Source organism: Epinephelus lanceolatus, chromosome 21 (genome assembly GCF_041903045.1).
Source record: "Epinephelus lanceolatus isolate andai-2023 chromosome 21, ASM4190304v1, whole genome shotgun sequence".
Lineage (NCBI taxonomy): Eukaryota > Metazoa > Chordata > Actinopteri > Perciformes > Serranidae > Epinephelus > Epinephelus lanceolatus.
Window position 1 is genome coordinate 18,089,033 of NC_135754.1, and position 16,170 is coordinate 18,105,202.

The window sequence follows — 16,170 nt, forward strand, 5'->3', positions numbered from 1 at the left end:
CCGGTGGTCAGTAACATAACATTATTTTTTGTATTTCTCTTCTGCAATTTGATTGGATGCTGTCAGATAACAAAGTGGATCATCTGTGGCAGGGGTAGACCCAACCTGCGGCTCTGCATGCCACTTTTTAGCCCCTCTCCAGCGGCTCCCTGTGGCTTTGACAGAAAATTATATTAAAATGAATAACTGTTATTTCTTATAACATCTTAATTTTCATTTACTGTTATAGGCCTGAAGTGATTCTTACATTTTTCAACTGTAAAAATGCATAGCCTATTCATCGATTAAACATTTCATCAACTAAAATGTCAGTCATATGTCTGACCTGGTGCCTTTTCCTCTAAAAACATCACTAGCGATGGCTAAAGTAGTCTTAACTCTTCCTAGCTAGGCTAGCCGTGGATTCCAAATCCAAAAAGGGAAAAGTCTCAGGGGAAAATAGAGAATTCAATAGCGTGTGGATGAATTTGTTTGCTTTCATCAACAATGCTGCACAGTTGAAGTACCAAATAAACAAAATAGCCCACTGCAGAATGGCCACCTTGTGCTAAATCATATAAATGAAAGCTCATTTAGATCTATAAGTAATGTTGGTCAGCTCAATTTGACTCAAAAACCTGTGTTACCTTTATTACCTTGGCGGGAATGGAAAAAAAGTATTTTAAAGTCAAAAGGCTCAAGTCCTTGGTGTTAAAGTCCAAGTTTAGTTTGATTTTGCCAAGTCTAAAGTCATTAAATTTGTGACTCATGTCCAACTTGAGTCCAAGTCATGTGACTTAAGTCCACACCTCTGTCATTCAGTAACATTTTGACATAGCTGTAAATGATTTGTTTTAAATGTACAGTTTTTGTACGACTGTCTTTCTTTTACACTTGAATTTGAATTTTATTAGCAATCAAGATGTGATAAAAACAAGTATATAAAAATAAACATAGCACCGATTGTGCAGGAGAGGTAAGAAACCTGAAGGGACCTTATGGTGAAAACCTCCCCCTGTAGAATTTCAAATCTATTCAGTTACAAATAATATTTCTCTCCTAAACATGAGAATATAACAGACAAAACAGAGGATGTGATAATCGTAAATAATACAGACACATACATGTAACATATAAATATAACTAATATATTAACTATGTTTTTCATATTAGTTTTTAAATGAGTGTATAATGGCCAGGTTTTAAATGAAATTAAAAGTGAGGACTGTTCCACAGAGATGGTCCTCTGTCTCCACCAGGTGGAGCTCACTGTTTGCCTGAAAGCCTCAGTAGACACACAGATAATGAGTGAGAAAAATAAAGCAACACTCAGTGTGAATTTGTCCCAGAGAAATGCCCTTCAATTTCAACTTGTGGGATTATTAAGATATATAGTACCATCAAATCCAGTGCTGTCAGTGAGGGAGATGATACGCTATTAAACTACAGCGCCATCATTTATTTAGGGCTGATTCAATTGTGGTTTTATTAGTTTGGCCCAAGGCTGGGCATATTAAGAGTTAATGCTGGCTCTTTGTCTTTCTATTCTTGTAATTTTGTATAACAGTCATCAGTTTTGGGAATTGCATTTTCACCCCTCTCACTTTTCACCTCTTGTGCAGCCTGAGAAGTGATGAAATTTTTAAAAATGGCCTGTGGTGCGATGCCTCTCTGCACATACGGCGGGAAAGGCTCTGCGTTGTTGACGATACCTCACCCAGAAACTAACATTTTGTCTCGCATTCTACAGAAAAAAGCATGAGGTTGTTCAATTAATATGCATGTATCAATGTAATTAGAAAAACTCACAGACTGCAACCTGGTGCAAGATCATTCTGTAAAGGAGCCAGACTCCTCGAGTGCTGAAATCAATAATCATTTGCCAATTGTATCAGTTCCAAGAGAACATCATTAGCAAGACCTCAGCGGAGAATTCAGCAACTTTTATCTGAATTTAACACGCAAACCGTGACATTACCCTCCTTGACTCCTGAGCATAACCAAATGCATCTAACATGCTGAATTAGTTTCCATGTTTTGCTTTCGCTACATTAATGTGCTCGATGCATTGCAGAAAGGCAATCTAATCTTATTGATCAATCCAATCTTGGTATCTCCTGTGGCCAAATTCAATCCTTTGTGCTGCTGCAAAGTCTCCATTTTGAGACGCCGTGTCCCTGGATAGAAGGCGATGACGAGCAGGACCTTCATGATTAACATTCACTTTTTCACTGCTTGCTCTTCAGATGGATTGATGCAGTGACTGCAGGGGTGAAGGCAACGTACAGACGGTGGCCACAATGTCATAAACACCACTATAATATGACACTTTTATAATATAATCCAATTCAATAACACTGCAACACTGTGAACCCTTAGAACTCTGCCGCAAGCTGTTCACCTAACTCGACTTTGTTTTATATTAAAAATACATGACATACTGTGGTGTTATATGTATATATGTAATACCTTATAAAATTTTGCTAATGCATTATATTATACATACCTCTAAGCAATAGATACAACAATAGTTACTACCTTTTATGATACAATTTTGACAATCCGATGGTAGTATATGCTGCAGTGCTTTTGAACCGTCTTGCACTAAATGTGGGTGTTTGTGATATTTTGTCCACCCCTTTTTAACATGATGATGTTTTACTGAAAACTCAAAGGAGTCTGGGACATCTAAACGCCTGACAGAAAACACAAGAAAAAAGGTGCGAGACGATCAGGCAAGAGGAAATCTTAAAAAAGCAGGTGGTAGCAGCTGAGTTGAACACCCTTCAAGTCGGACGTTGGTATTTATAGATCAGAGAGCAAAAAAATCCTTTTAAGTAATTAAATATTCCTTAGCTCTTCTTAGAACAAGCGAGGAAGAATCTACTGACGTCCTGAGACGCTGTCATTCACCCAGTTTCATTCAAGAATTTTCTTGAAGTTCAATTTTTTTTAAAGCTGCGGTAGGCAGAATTCAGAAGTACAGCCTCTTTCTGCAGCTCTCCTCTCTAATTTCTCTGTCTGAAGCCCCTCCCACAAGGCAACTATGGGCATATGCACACGCTCAGTAACCCAATGTTATCTCGTTGCACAGTTGCACACACCTCATTCACTCAGCCCCTGCTTACCTTGTTCTGTCTGTCTGTTTCTCACAGCACAATTGAGACAAGAGTTAGCTAGCATTAGCCGCCCCACAGTCCCTCCGCCTTGCTCCCCGCCGCTGTAGACTGCGACAACAGGCAGCAGCTCCGGACACTTTCGCTGAGAAGCTGAAGCCAACTAAATTCAGCTAACAGAGCAGGCTGGTAGCCAGTGGTAGTGTCAGGTCTGACCTGTTTAACAGCAGCAGAAAGTTTGCGGATATGGTGGGGAATCTCGCCTGTCCAATAGGAGCTGCGGTTTGCGCTGTAGCGGCGGGGAGTGAGGCAGAGGACACACTGGAGTCATCTGAATATCTCTCCTCAACTCTTCTATCCTCGATCACTTCACCCGTTATTGATTGAGACCCACCATCTTAAAGAACATCCCCGGAGAGGGAAGTGAGACTACTCGAGTGCAGCCTTTGTGGGAATCTTTTACTGACCGACACACGCTTGAACGGATATCAGTTATTGATTGGACACACGCAGCACTGCAGCTGATCGGACTGATCTGATACATCACAACACTGCTGGAGTGAAGACAGACAAGAAATTAAACTCAAGTGCATCAAGTTTTACATTATATTTGTTTTCTGTTTCACTATTTAGTCAAAAAATCTGAACAAGAAAAGGAGCATGAGCAAGATTTTTCTTTTTACGACTTGTTATTTCCCCCATTAAGGTTTTATTATGCAGACAAAGTCAGAGAGAGTCCGTCTGTCAGCAAGAATAACTTATATCACAGATCGTCACTTTCATTCAGTCACACGTGAGGCTGATAGTTTCTGAGCGTCGGGTTGATGAGTTCCATAATTTCAATATTCCCTGAAACATTTGGCCTATTAAATAATTTTCAGTGTTCAAAAGACATCATAGTCATATCCTGTGTTATTGAATAATAAATTCACAGTCCGAATATCAATAAATACAGATGCAAATGCATATAAACACATTCTGTGACTCTGAGCAGGACACAGTACTGTCTAAATACAGACTGAAGGTGTTATGCATGTGAAGGTGTTTGTTAAACAGAGAGAAAACACTGCTGCTCTGCCTCTGATAACTGTGCCTGTATTGTATAGGCGTATTTTATGGTGCTATATATTGCATTATTCGTGTGCAGACACAAACTCCATCAAAAGTCTCTACAGTTGCTAACAAAGCTGACTGACAGCTGATCCAGCTGTGATCAGGCGCCGCCGCCATCTCAAATGGACGTCGCTTCACGGGACACTTCAGAGGAAAAGACGTCTCGTTTCTTTGTATTTCCTCCTTTTCCTCTCTCCTGACTCTCATCCTTGCATCTCTCTGCTGCGTCTTATGAGAACAGAGATAAGACGCGAGGAAGAGACACAAGTGAGGGAACATGGATGCAAGGGAAGGTGTTGGGATGAACCCAGTGTAACACTCTAATGTTAGCTATGCAACATGAACATGGAGCTGCAGGAGGCCAAACTGATGACGCCATTTTATTATCTGGAGGCAAAACACGACTCGTCATCGTGCTTCAGGCTACATTAGCTAACGTTAGTTTCAATAGCAAGACAAACCTGGAGAAAACCGTTCAAGTTTCGTCCTCCTTTGTAAGATTGGCATAGTAATCAACCACAAAGCCGGCCATCCAGTCAGATCATCCATCCACTGGAAAACTTGCAGTCCCGGAGAGTGAGTGACCTGACGTGGTGCGTTCGTAAATTCAGTCTGACGCTCTACATTAAAATGAGAGCCCTGCTGGCTGAAGGGACGGAGTGTTTCTATTTCTACATGAAGTTCCTGGAGTGCACTCTACAGCTTTAAGAGTCTGGTGCTCTGAATAACCAAACAGTACTTTTGGACAGAGGCCCAAATTTACAGACGGTCCAGGTTGTGACAGTGTGCTCTCCGGCACTCTGAATGAGTATTTCTGAACGCACCACTCCCATCAGCCAACAGAACTTGCTAATAAGCCCAAACTAATGTCTGTGGAGAATTGTTTTGCCTCCAGCTAAGCCCCGCCCACCAATCTATATCGACATGTATTTGTTTATTGTCACTCTTTTTTAGGCTTTCTTCTTGATATGTTCGTCTTCCTTTTTTGGGTTGCTTTACAGTGTAGGTAGTTGTTACCAATGCTGGAATAGCTTAAACTGCAGGATTTTCCGCCATTGACTCAAACTTTCATTATTTGAGGAGATGTGCACCTGCATTTGCATTTTTAGAACAGCCAATAATGACCTGTGATTGGCCAAAGTCTCCAGTCACAGGCTGGATTTTCTGAAACCTGAAAACAGAGCCGAGAGGAGGTGCAGTTTTTTCTCAGACCACTTGAATTAAATATGCTCAAAGTTTATTATGGGAATTTGCCTGATGACAACAAAATTAAACTGCCTACCCCATCTTTAAATGACAGTATCTTAAAGCAAGATCATGGAACATTTCAGAGAAGAAATAACACCTTCATTTCGGCCGGCGTGACCACTAGTCTATAGCAGTAGCATTAGCTATTACAGAGCATGCTTGTAGACTTTGTAACCCTTCTCCTCTTGTGCTACTGTTAGGCTACATTTTAGCATTTGAGATTATTCCATGATACAGAAAAAGTTAGCCACCTAGACTTGCTTTAAATTACTGCCCAGTCACACTGTTTTATCACTGAAAACAGTTCAGGAGACAACATTCATTTGCACTGGAAGCAGCTACAAGATAATATTAACAATTTCATCAACAGCAGGACTGTGAACGCCCACTAAGTATTTATTTAAAGGCAGCTGGAGTTGATGTTTCAAACAAAAGCATGTGAGCATCCAAAAATCACTTGGGTTTTGATTTTTTTTCTGTCCTCCTCTGCACTTCTCAGCTGTTGATCGTTGTCCAGCTGCTATTTCTAGTTTCCTTAGAGTGTATGAGCCTCCCCGTCTACGTAAATACGTCCAGCAACAAAAACCTCGCACCAGAGAAACTGAAATAATACAAAGTGGAAGTCAGAAATAGCATAAATAGCTTCCTTCAGGATCTCAGGATTTCTTTCTTCCTGCTTGCCACTCTTAGAGTTTAAGAAAAGTATTCTGAAAAGTACATTTAAGTCACCAAATTTCTCTTAATATTTCATGTACATTATAGAGACTTTTCTGCATGACACCAAGCCACAACCTACACATAGCCAAATGCATTCACGACTCTTTTTTTCACCCCTCGCTGAATTAAAAACAAATTCAATTATTCACTTGTTTCGGGAGCGAGCATGTCAATTATTTCTCTTCTCTTGAGTCCAGTGATGCAGTACTTTAGTTCCCTTTTAATTGGAGATGAAATATCTAGTGAGCCCTGAGTGCAGTCGGAGATAGAGCTGCTTTTTAGGCAATGCAATATACATGACGTGTCATGTGGGACATCCGTGGCTGGGTTATGTAACCCAGAGCGGTGAGTGGTGCCTTGAAAACAGCTTTAACACCAAAGGAGACTGTGCTGTTGTTTGTGGACCGGAGGCAACTCCCATGAACTGTTAGAATTAGTCCTCGTAGTGTCTTTCAGGAGGCATTTGCGGTTGTAAAAGCCCCTTTTTTTATGCAATGAAACCATCATACAAGCACAGTACCAACTTGCAGCTTTAATTGCAAGATAGTTTTAGTGCTTTGATTAATTAATTCACTGACATTTTTGGGCAACTAAGTGCTGTTTCTGCTTAAGATGGCAGAGGATATACTTAAAACCTTAACCTGTAAAATGCCTGAGACCCAGCAGCCACATTCCTCCCACTCACTGCACATTTATTTCTCCTACATAATGCACAGTAGTGGGTTGCTGGAATCCCAAGGCCTTGCCAATACAGAGGACTCATCAGGATGCGAGAGAGCAAGGTGTGAAGTGTCAAAGTTGGACATACAGCCAGCGCATGTCTGCCACGCTTCCTCTGACACTCATCCTACACCATTGGCTGTGCAAGGAGTGATTGACTGCGAGGTTGATTACGCTTCTTCCAGCCAGGTGGTTGGCAGGCAGAGAGACGCATATCACCAGATTGCTGCATCAGCCAAAGTGTGAGGCCACAGTTTCTGGCATCAGTGTGTCTGGACGAACATCACAGGAATAATAAAAAGATGCAGGGATGTCAATCATCACCCAAAATGTTTTTTTTTTCCCTCCCCATTTTGTTGGCAGCAGTCTCTCCATCTTGTATCTTGTATCATTAGAGGCTTTTGCCTTTTGAGCAATGCTGAGATGGAAGACAGGCAAGGCTGCACGGGTAAAAAAAAAAAAAACTCTAGGATTCTTGGGTTCTTGTGGGGGGGGGGGAGTCTTTGATGTTGTGGAGTTTCATGGAGGCAAATAACACACTTTGATATTTCATAAGCCATCTCTGCTAAAAAAAAAAAAAAAAAAAGCGGGCACAAACATCTGCACACACACTCTGTCAAAGATGAGGTTTGAATTACCACCCGGCTGAAAGATTTGCAGTTATTTTGGCCGCAGATATTTGTCTTACACACAGTTTGCTGAAAGTTCCAATTTTCCAGAGGACTGGTGAGTGAATGTCTGTCCTGTTTGATTTTCAGAGGAAGATAAATCAGTGTTTGGATGAACATAAAAGGTAATGTATTCATAAAAGCTGTGATGAGTGCAGCTGTCTCCAGCATCTGACATCCAATCTGAGACAAGCCGCCCGGGGAGGTTGGACCATCCTCCACTGCGTGAGTGTGTGTGTGTGTGTGTGTGTATGTGTGTGTGCATGTGTGCATTGATGTTTACGGGCACAACAAAGAATTTATTGTCTGATAGAGTACAATGTAAATTTCTGTGAAGGAAAGCACTGCAGGAGTATTTCTAACAGTACTAAAAATATTTTATGCTGCCTTCATAACAAAGATTGACTAATAGGCACATGAATACTAAATGAAGCTCAGTATTTGAATGAACAATCAGTTTTCATCAGGGTTGATTGTGATTAACGATTATCAGTCAATCAAGATGTTAGTACACTGATAAATGTAGATCCATAAATACCTGTAATTTATTTAAAGCGTGTTGGATGTAGGTGGATAAATTGGCAAAAATGGAATATTATATAATATGAATGTTTTCTTTAGTGTATTATCACCTGGAAATAAGTGTTTTTGTTACCTTAGAATAAGCAGTTCATGTCTATAGGGAACGGGACCCTCCATGAAGAGCCAAACCGCGTCGTTTATTCTGTGTTTTTGCCTGTGTTTAAATCACCAGCAGTCTCATTTATAAAACAGTGTGTAGGATCCATGATTAAATGAACGTATGGACAAGAGCCAAAAATGGCGTGTGCCATAAAATATTCGACAATTTCTTCAATCAGGCTTCCACCTCACCATCTGCGTCGCCAGTTTCCCGCCTCCAAAATGTTCATAAGCATGGGTCAGTTTTTCTCCCATCAAGTCTGTTTTTATAGATCAAAACTTTTCTGTGGAAAGTGGCGTACGCCTCTTTCAGGCCTTGTTTTGGGCGTACGCAATGTTTAGAAATTAGACCCCAGGTCCACTTGTTTTGGAGACCACTGCGGATAGTTCAGTTGTGAGGTTTGGTAAACAAAATCCAATGTCTGCAGAATGGGAAATTCTAACATAGTTAGACATTTAAAATATTGCTGACCTGATTTTCAATTAAACCAAAATTTAACACCTATAATGCCTAAAGGCCCTGACACACCAAGCCGATGGTCGGCAGTCGACCAAAGTCGGGCTGTCGGTGAGCGTCTGTCGCCCTAGTTTTTGCAGTGTGTCCCGCACCATCGGCACTTCGGCATCTGCAGCTTTTCGGCCGATTGAGCATGCTGAATCGGAGGCGGAGCTTGTCAGTGAGAGAGATCACTGTGATTGGCTGTTCAGGTTTTATTTCCTCGCCCCTGTAGCGAGTGAATCTGCCTGTAGTGAAACCGGGTCTAACCGGTGCTTCCTCCTCAGGCTCCACTTCACTCAGCAGCCCGACAGACCCGCTGCTTCTTCCCACTTTAACCTGAATAACAAACCGGGGCTAGCTGGGAGCGGCTAGCGGAGCGTTAGCCACAGCATGACCGGAGGGAAGCACAGCCAGTTAGCCTCCGCTTAGTCTCTATATACAGACTCTACATTCAGTGAATGTGGCAAACCCCGGAGATCTTGCCTCCGGAAGAAGAGCGGAGGAGCCCTGGTTTCCGGTGCTAGGCTGTTTGTAGTCCACGTGATATTGATCAATCACGTTTGAGCCGGCTGCAGTTGTTGCCAGGTTAAACGCTCCGTGCAGTGAACTAACGAGGCGGAACATAATTGGTGTCACTGCAAACTCTGAATCCATCGCAATGGTTCAGTATATTTACTTATATATAAACGGAAGTCGGAAACGGAAATTCGCCTCCTCAAACCAGAATGCTAGAAAATTGGGGGTCTGCCCCCAGAGGCTGTATCGCCATCTGCCGGAAGTCAGATGCTGAATACAGCTGATGGGTTCAAAGAATGGCCTCCGCTAGTCTCTGAGCTAGCCCCGGCTCTCCGTTTGGATCCAACCGGAGCACCGAGCCCTGGTTTGTTATTCAGGTTAAAGTGGGAAGAAGCAGCGGGTTTATTGGGCAGCTGAGTGAAGTGGAGCCTGCGGAGGAAACACCGGGACCGTCTGAATGTAATAGTCCGTGGAGATGCTGCGGTGCTCGGCTGCACAGATAGGAAACCCCTCGGCTGTCAGGATGTACCACTCTGTCACTCCGCTCTCTCTCATGCAGGCACAGAACGTACGTGCCACTTGGCCGTCGGATGTAGTCCGTGTAGTGTGTTCAAATGCAACTGACACAGGGCGACATGAGGCAACGTAGACGACGCAACAGTTGGCTTTCATCGCCGCTAGTTCTTTGATGCCGGTTTGATGTGTCCGCACCTCAAGAGTCAACCCGGTCTCACATCGAAGTCGTTGAAATCCGGCACCTGGGCAGTGACTTGCGGTGTCAGACACTGACAAAAAACGCCGTCCTTTAACGTCGGCATTATATGTGGCCGGTCGCCGTTATAGTTTGACGGTACTTGGTAGCATCAGGGGGAAATGTAGCGAGACAAGAATAAAAGTTAAGGCAGCGAAAGTCTGACTGGGGCTGGCGAGAAGTCGGGTGGAAGGGTCCAACAAACACCAACTTTCACCCAGAAGAGTAGTGTTCATGTCCTGTAAGATTCCAAAGTCAAACCCTGTTCTTTTTGCGTTAGTTGTTGGAGTAAAAAAATGTCAGTTTGTGTTCGTTGTACTAATGTAGTGCATTTATTTAGAATGAGACTGTATGTAAATGTTAAATTTCCTGTGAAAGCAGAAGTGTATTTTGAAAGAAGACAGTGCATGTAGCAGACAGAACTTCAACAACCAATGCACCCAGGGTACTTCTCACGTCGTATCTGGACGTGGAAATCCCATGACCAACCATCGATATGTGATGAGGTTGGAGTGAAAATGTGTTGTAATATTCCAACGCCTTTCAAAGTCATACTGATGTCCGATGCCAGCTGGGAAATATGTTAGTGTGAGAAATAATAATAACAGTAATGCTCATAATTCCCCCCCTAGATTGAATAGTCATAATTTACTCATCAGAAATTGTTTTAACCCCAATAAAAGGGAAAAAAATTGTCTTACCCATCAAATCTGAGCAGAAATTTAAGCACAACTTCCATTTCAAATCTGCCATACAACAACTGGTTTTCCTCTGATTTCACATTTAAAATATGTGACAAGGCATTTGCACAACAAACCAAGACTGACATGTAATTTAAAATAGCTTCACACAGTGGAGTAGGCTTATGCAGGATCATCCCATAATCACAGCCCCCATGATGTCAGCCAGGTTCAGTTCGTCCCTCCTTTTAGACTGCTCCATATGTTGAAAAAACACACGCCCGTCTTAGAGGAAAGCAGCAAAGAAATAGCTGCGCAACTGGTATCATTTCCATTAGTTTCAAATGATTGGCATTTGGAGATGTGTTCCTACATGAAAGAAGTGTTTTGGGCATTAAAAACAGGAGGCAGAGCATCTCTACTTGGCTTCGCTCATTGTTGCTCCAGCCTTGCGAGGCCTCCTGCTTAGAGAGCGCTGCCACATGATGTAAACCCCCATCAAAATCCTAATGCGCCGCGTGTCGACTCAGGTGTGGTGTGCAGTCCAGGGGTTGCTGATACATCAGATGTGTTTTGGTTTGCTGTGGATGTGAGGTTCATCTGGAGGCAGCCTTGGGATGAGGCTTGTTATTCTCCTCAGTGAGACATGAGGCACGCACTCTAATTAGAACACATCTCCTGGTGAGAGAGACGCTGAGGTCTGACTACTCCTCCAATCTAATCAGCTTTCTACCTCACTTTAGCTGCTCCACAGTAAACAGACTCCCGCTCGTCTGACAAACGGATGCAACAACAAGGAGATGGCACTGAACAACTGTTTCTAATTTGGAGGACTTTGCGGAATTTTCACAGATCTGAATCTTGAAAGGGCATGCGCCCAACAAAATCTCACATCTCTGTCACCGTCCTCTCACTCTCTGCTGGAGACGAGTTAAAAAGGAGCCCGGCAGGTGGCTGTTGATTTGTAACGTAGATGCAAAGATCTGAATGCAGATGTAAAAACAAAAAAAAAAGAGATGCTTATAGAATAGCCAATGACATCGTTTTGTCAGAAATATTATAAGGTGGCATGGCCTACATTTATTCCACTTTAAACTTCACTTTGATTACACTTCACTTCTTCACTTCCACTGCCTTCATAGAAAGCTTAATAGAGCACAGCACATGCGCACGCTTATTAAGTGTCAATCCCTACAGACTGCAGTTCCAACACTGGTCTGCAAATAGTTGTAGAACATGTATCATTACGTACTTGAGACTGTGCCACAGTTGTCAGCACTTCATTTTAATTTGGCTCCTAAGCCACTGGTGATTTCGACCACTGGGACATCCTGTCGGCTGCACAAGTTAAACTATTCTGAAGCGTTAGGACTGAACGAGGTACACTGCTGAATCTCTGCCTCTGCAGTGTCAGCTGCTGTCTCACTCGGAGACCGGGGAACCTCATTCTATCTCATGTGAGCATCCCGGGCAAAGGACGAGGGAAGGCTGTGCTGGGAATGTGCGCTGTTTTAATTCGGTGCAGCTTAAATAGAGCGTGCGTGTGAAATGCATTCTCCTGTAGGCACGCATTTAAACATGTTTTTGCGTTGTTAACAATCACATGTAAAAAAAAAAAGAAATACTGCAGAATAATTTCAGGGAATGATTCCTTTTGAAATCATCTGTAGCCACTACTTATATCTCACTTCAAAGCTCATTAAAAATCCAAAAGAGTGGATGTTTGAAGCTGCATTAACCAACTGAGATACTGTAGATGAGCTGCATTATGTGCATGAGGAACATCACTGTGACATTTATACTTGGACTCTGTCTTCAGCCACTGCAGTAGATTTTTTTTTGTCCTTTAGAGAAAAGTACATCTTTCTGTTTTTTTAATTTTACCCCTCCAGTAAGAGAAATTGCTGCTTTAAGCATTAATCAATATCAGATCACAATGTTCAAATATTATTATCAAGAAAGCTCTAAGCCTCTTTCTAAAACTCTCTACGGAGAGTGGAAGACAAGCACAATATGTGTCTGCTCTTGTCCTTGAAGTCTTATTCTCTGCAATATAGTGCTCATCAACAGTACACCACAACACTGATCCCCTCAGCTCCCTCAGATATGTTCAGCATTAAATAACGACCAGGCTGCTCCATAGGGAAGAAATGACGACTTGTACAATGTAAGGGGGAAGAATTATTTGATTAAATGAATCCAAATTTAACACATTAAATATAACCTATAGGGAAAAGCTTCATTTAGTCATTATGTTTCATAACACCAAGAAAAAATTATTAATCAACACAGTATTCACACATCAGTTTTAACAGATACTCATTAAGCTTAACAAGCACCTCATTAGCCAGAGTGCAAATAGGTCACGTCGTAGTGCTCCGAAATGCAAAGGATTTCATGATTTGCATGGGCTGGCTCCTGAGGGAATTCATATTTGAAAAGAAACCTGAGTGTGTGTGTATATGTGTGTGTGTGTGTGAGAGAGAGTTTTGACCTGCATGCAATCTCTGGAGAGCCGTTCACTAGCAGAGTCTAATCAGACTCTGGCTGCTGCTTGTTCTAGGGGATTGCTCCTCTCCAGCCCTCAGGCCTAATTAGGACCCATGTGTACCATATAGAGAGTTGCAGCTCTCAGCGACGACTGGATAGACGCTCACCTGTGCGCGCTCAGAAAGCCACAGAAATGAGCTGCCGCCGGCGAGCATGATGACAAGGAGGGCATCAGAGGTGGTGCAGCCACACTGCCTATACGCCCCCCACCTGGAGGTCGTATGAGTTTAATGAATGTTAGGACAGGGAGAGAGACGGAGAGCGGAACAGAAGCTGTGAGGAAGAGAGAAATAGCCAAAAAAAAAAAATAAGAAAAAGAAAAGGCAGATGTCTGGGCTGAGAGAGGGTCACAGAGAGTGGCGCATCTTTCATGATTCTTCCCTTAACAATGCGAGCATTTGCAGAAGATGCAAAGAATGAGGAGAGAGACAGACTGAACATACAGCGGAGTAAAAACAAGAGCAGGTTTTAGGCTTCCCGAGCTCCACTTTCTGTATTTCTATGTCAAACACCAAGAAATCTTCAAAGCATACGCTCTTACATGCGAATTTCAATAGGGCTTCAGATGAAGTAGTATTCAAACAGATAAAAGTACCAGACTTCTGAGGTATGTAGATAACAAAGAGGACCAACATGTCCTACATTTCACTGGGAGAGAAATCATTATTAATGAGTATTATTAGTTAAGGAAACACATTCTCACAGTTCAATGTTTCTGCATCTATTACTAGAGATATTGAAAAATACACATTAAAATGCTGAGTAGGTCTCTGCTGCTCTGTGTTTCTCTACTTCAGTGAACCCTCTCTGTCTACATGCTCTGTCAATCTGACTGCTCACTCTTGTGCAGGATCTAAATTTTATGACATTAATATAATCATTATTTGGTTTTATGCGTGATGAGCTCCTGAGAGTAACAGGAGTGCCATGAAAATAATAAAACTGTAAAAGAGCAAGAAAATAAATATGGAAATATAAGGACAAAGAAAATATAAAAGAATAATTTTATGTATTTTTCAATTTATTTCTGCATATATTTATTTATATATTTTGAATATTTAGATTTATTTATATTTTGCATATACATAACTTTTAAATTTTTTTGTTATCATATTATTAAATATTTTTTATGATGTAATTTATTTATTTTATCCTTTTATTTTTCCTTATTCTTTTCCCTATTGCTTTTGCTGTTTGAAGCGCCAAGCTGTCAATCAGCTGCTTTTGAGCTGGCCTTCCTGCCCAAGCTGAACAGTCAATGCCTGCGCACATGAATCCTGCTTTCGTGGGCGCTTTTTAGCGTGGAAAACAGCAAGTAGAAGCGACACGGACTAGGGCGTGAGCAGTATAAATGGGGTAGTGCTTTGAATCAGGGAGGAAAACATCATGGCAGATGCAGAACAAGAGTTAAGCTGTCTTGTTAAGGTGTCCAACAAGTTATTTTTTTCCCCTGCCAAAGCCGGATTCGGGATTTCCAGGATACTCAGCTTAGACAGGAAGACCCGCCCCAAGCCAGCTGGTTGCTTGGCCCTTCAAGCAACAGCAAAAGGCTGCTGCAGGGATGATGTTCAATTGAAGGCCAACCCTTAGGTTAATGTTGCCCTGGCTCCCTTGACAAAAAGCCTACGGGGATTTTTCATTGTATTTTGGATTATTGCAGAAAAAAAGCTCTGTGACAAACAATTATTAATGACACGTGTTGTTCAGCAACATAATCTGTACGAATGAACTTTTATGATTTTTGAAGTCTAAATGGAATCACCAGCAGTAAAAGCTAACATTAGCCTGTACACAAACTACACCACAGTCACGTCACCACTACAACAAAACTATAAAGCTATCTTCAATGTGATGACGCCCTGTGGTCTAATTTAGCTATTTCAAAATTCATGAGTGGGGTGTTTACTGTGGACGAACAAAACGTCAAAGTCTCTTAAGCTTGTGTCAACCACAGACCTTATTCCAGGCACCCTACCAAAAGCCCATTACAACAACCCATTGACTTTGAGCAGATGGAACTGAGAGTGCTGGAAGTGACTCACTCCTGTAGCACTCTATAGCACTCTATAGGGAAGAGAATAAGGAAGAATAAGGGGATATAATAACTAAACTACATCATATAAATAAAATAAAGTAAAAGATATACAGAAATATATATATAAGTATATACAGAAATAAACTGACAAATATATGTAAAGATAAATTAATATGCTTAATATTTTTTTATATTTTGTCTTTAAATTTCTACGTTTATTTCCTCCTTTATTTATTTCTCTTTGTATTTCCATATTTGTATATACTTTTTTTATTATATTTATTTCTCTTTACATTTACACATTTTATTTACTTATTTATTTTATTTATTTCTCTTTATATTTACACATTTATTTACTTATTTATTTTATTTATTTCTTATTATATTTACACATTTTATTTACTTATTTTATTTATTTCTCTTTATATTTACACATTTTATTTACTTATTTTATTTATTTCTCTTTATATTTACACATTGTATTTACTTATTAATTTTATTTATTTCTCTTTATATTTACACATTTTATTTACTTATTTATTATATTTATTTCTCTTTATATTTCCCTGTATTTTATTATCCTTGTACAGATTTATTTTTTGCAATGGCACGTCTATGACTCCATTTTTACCTTGTTACCCAGTAATAATATAACTATAACTTGTAATTATTAAGTAGGTACTCAGAAATCTTAAAAATAGTCCCTCTTACTTAATTATTATTATTCCTACCACTCATCTTTCCCTTGGTGCTCTGTATAAAATTTTTCATGTAGCCTAGGCATGAATTTAAAGTGTTACATACTTTCATGCTGTGTGATATGGGATTTTAGTGTCTAATCATTTACAATACACTGCTCGAAATAATAACAAAGTAGCTTTCCCTTTGTTTTTGCAG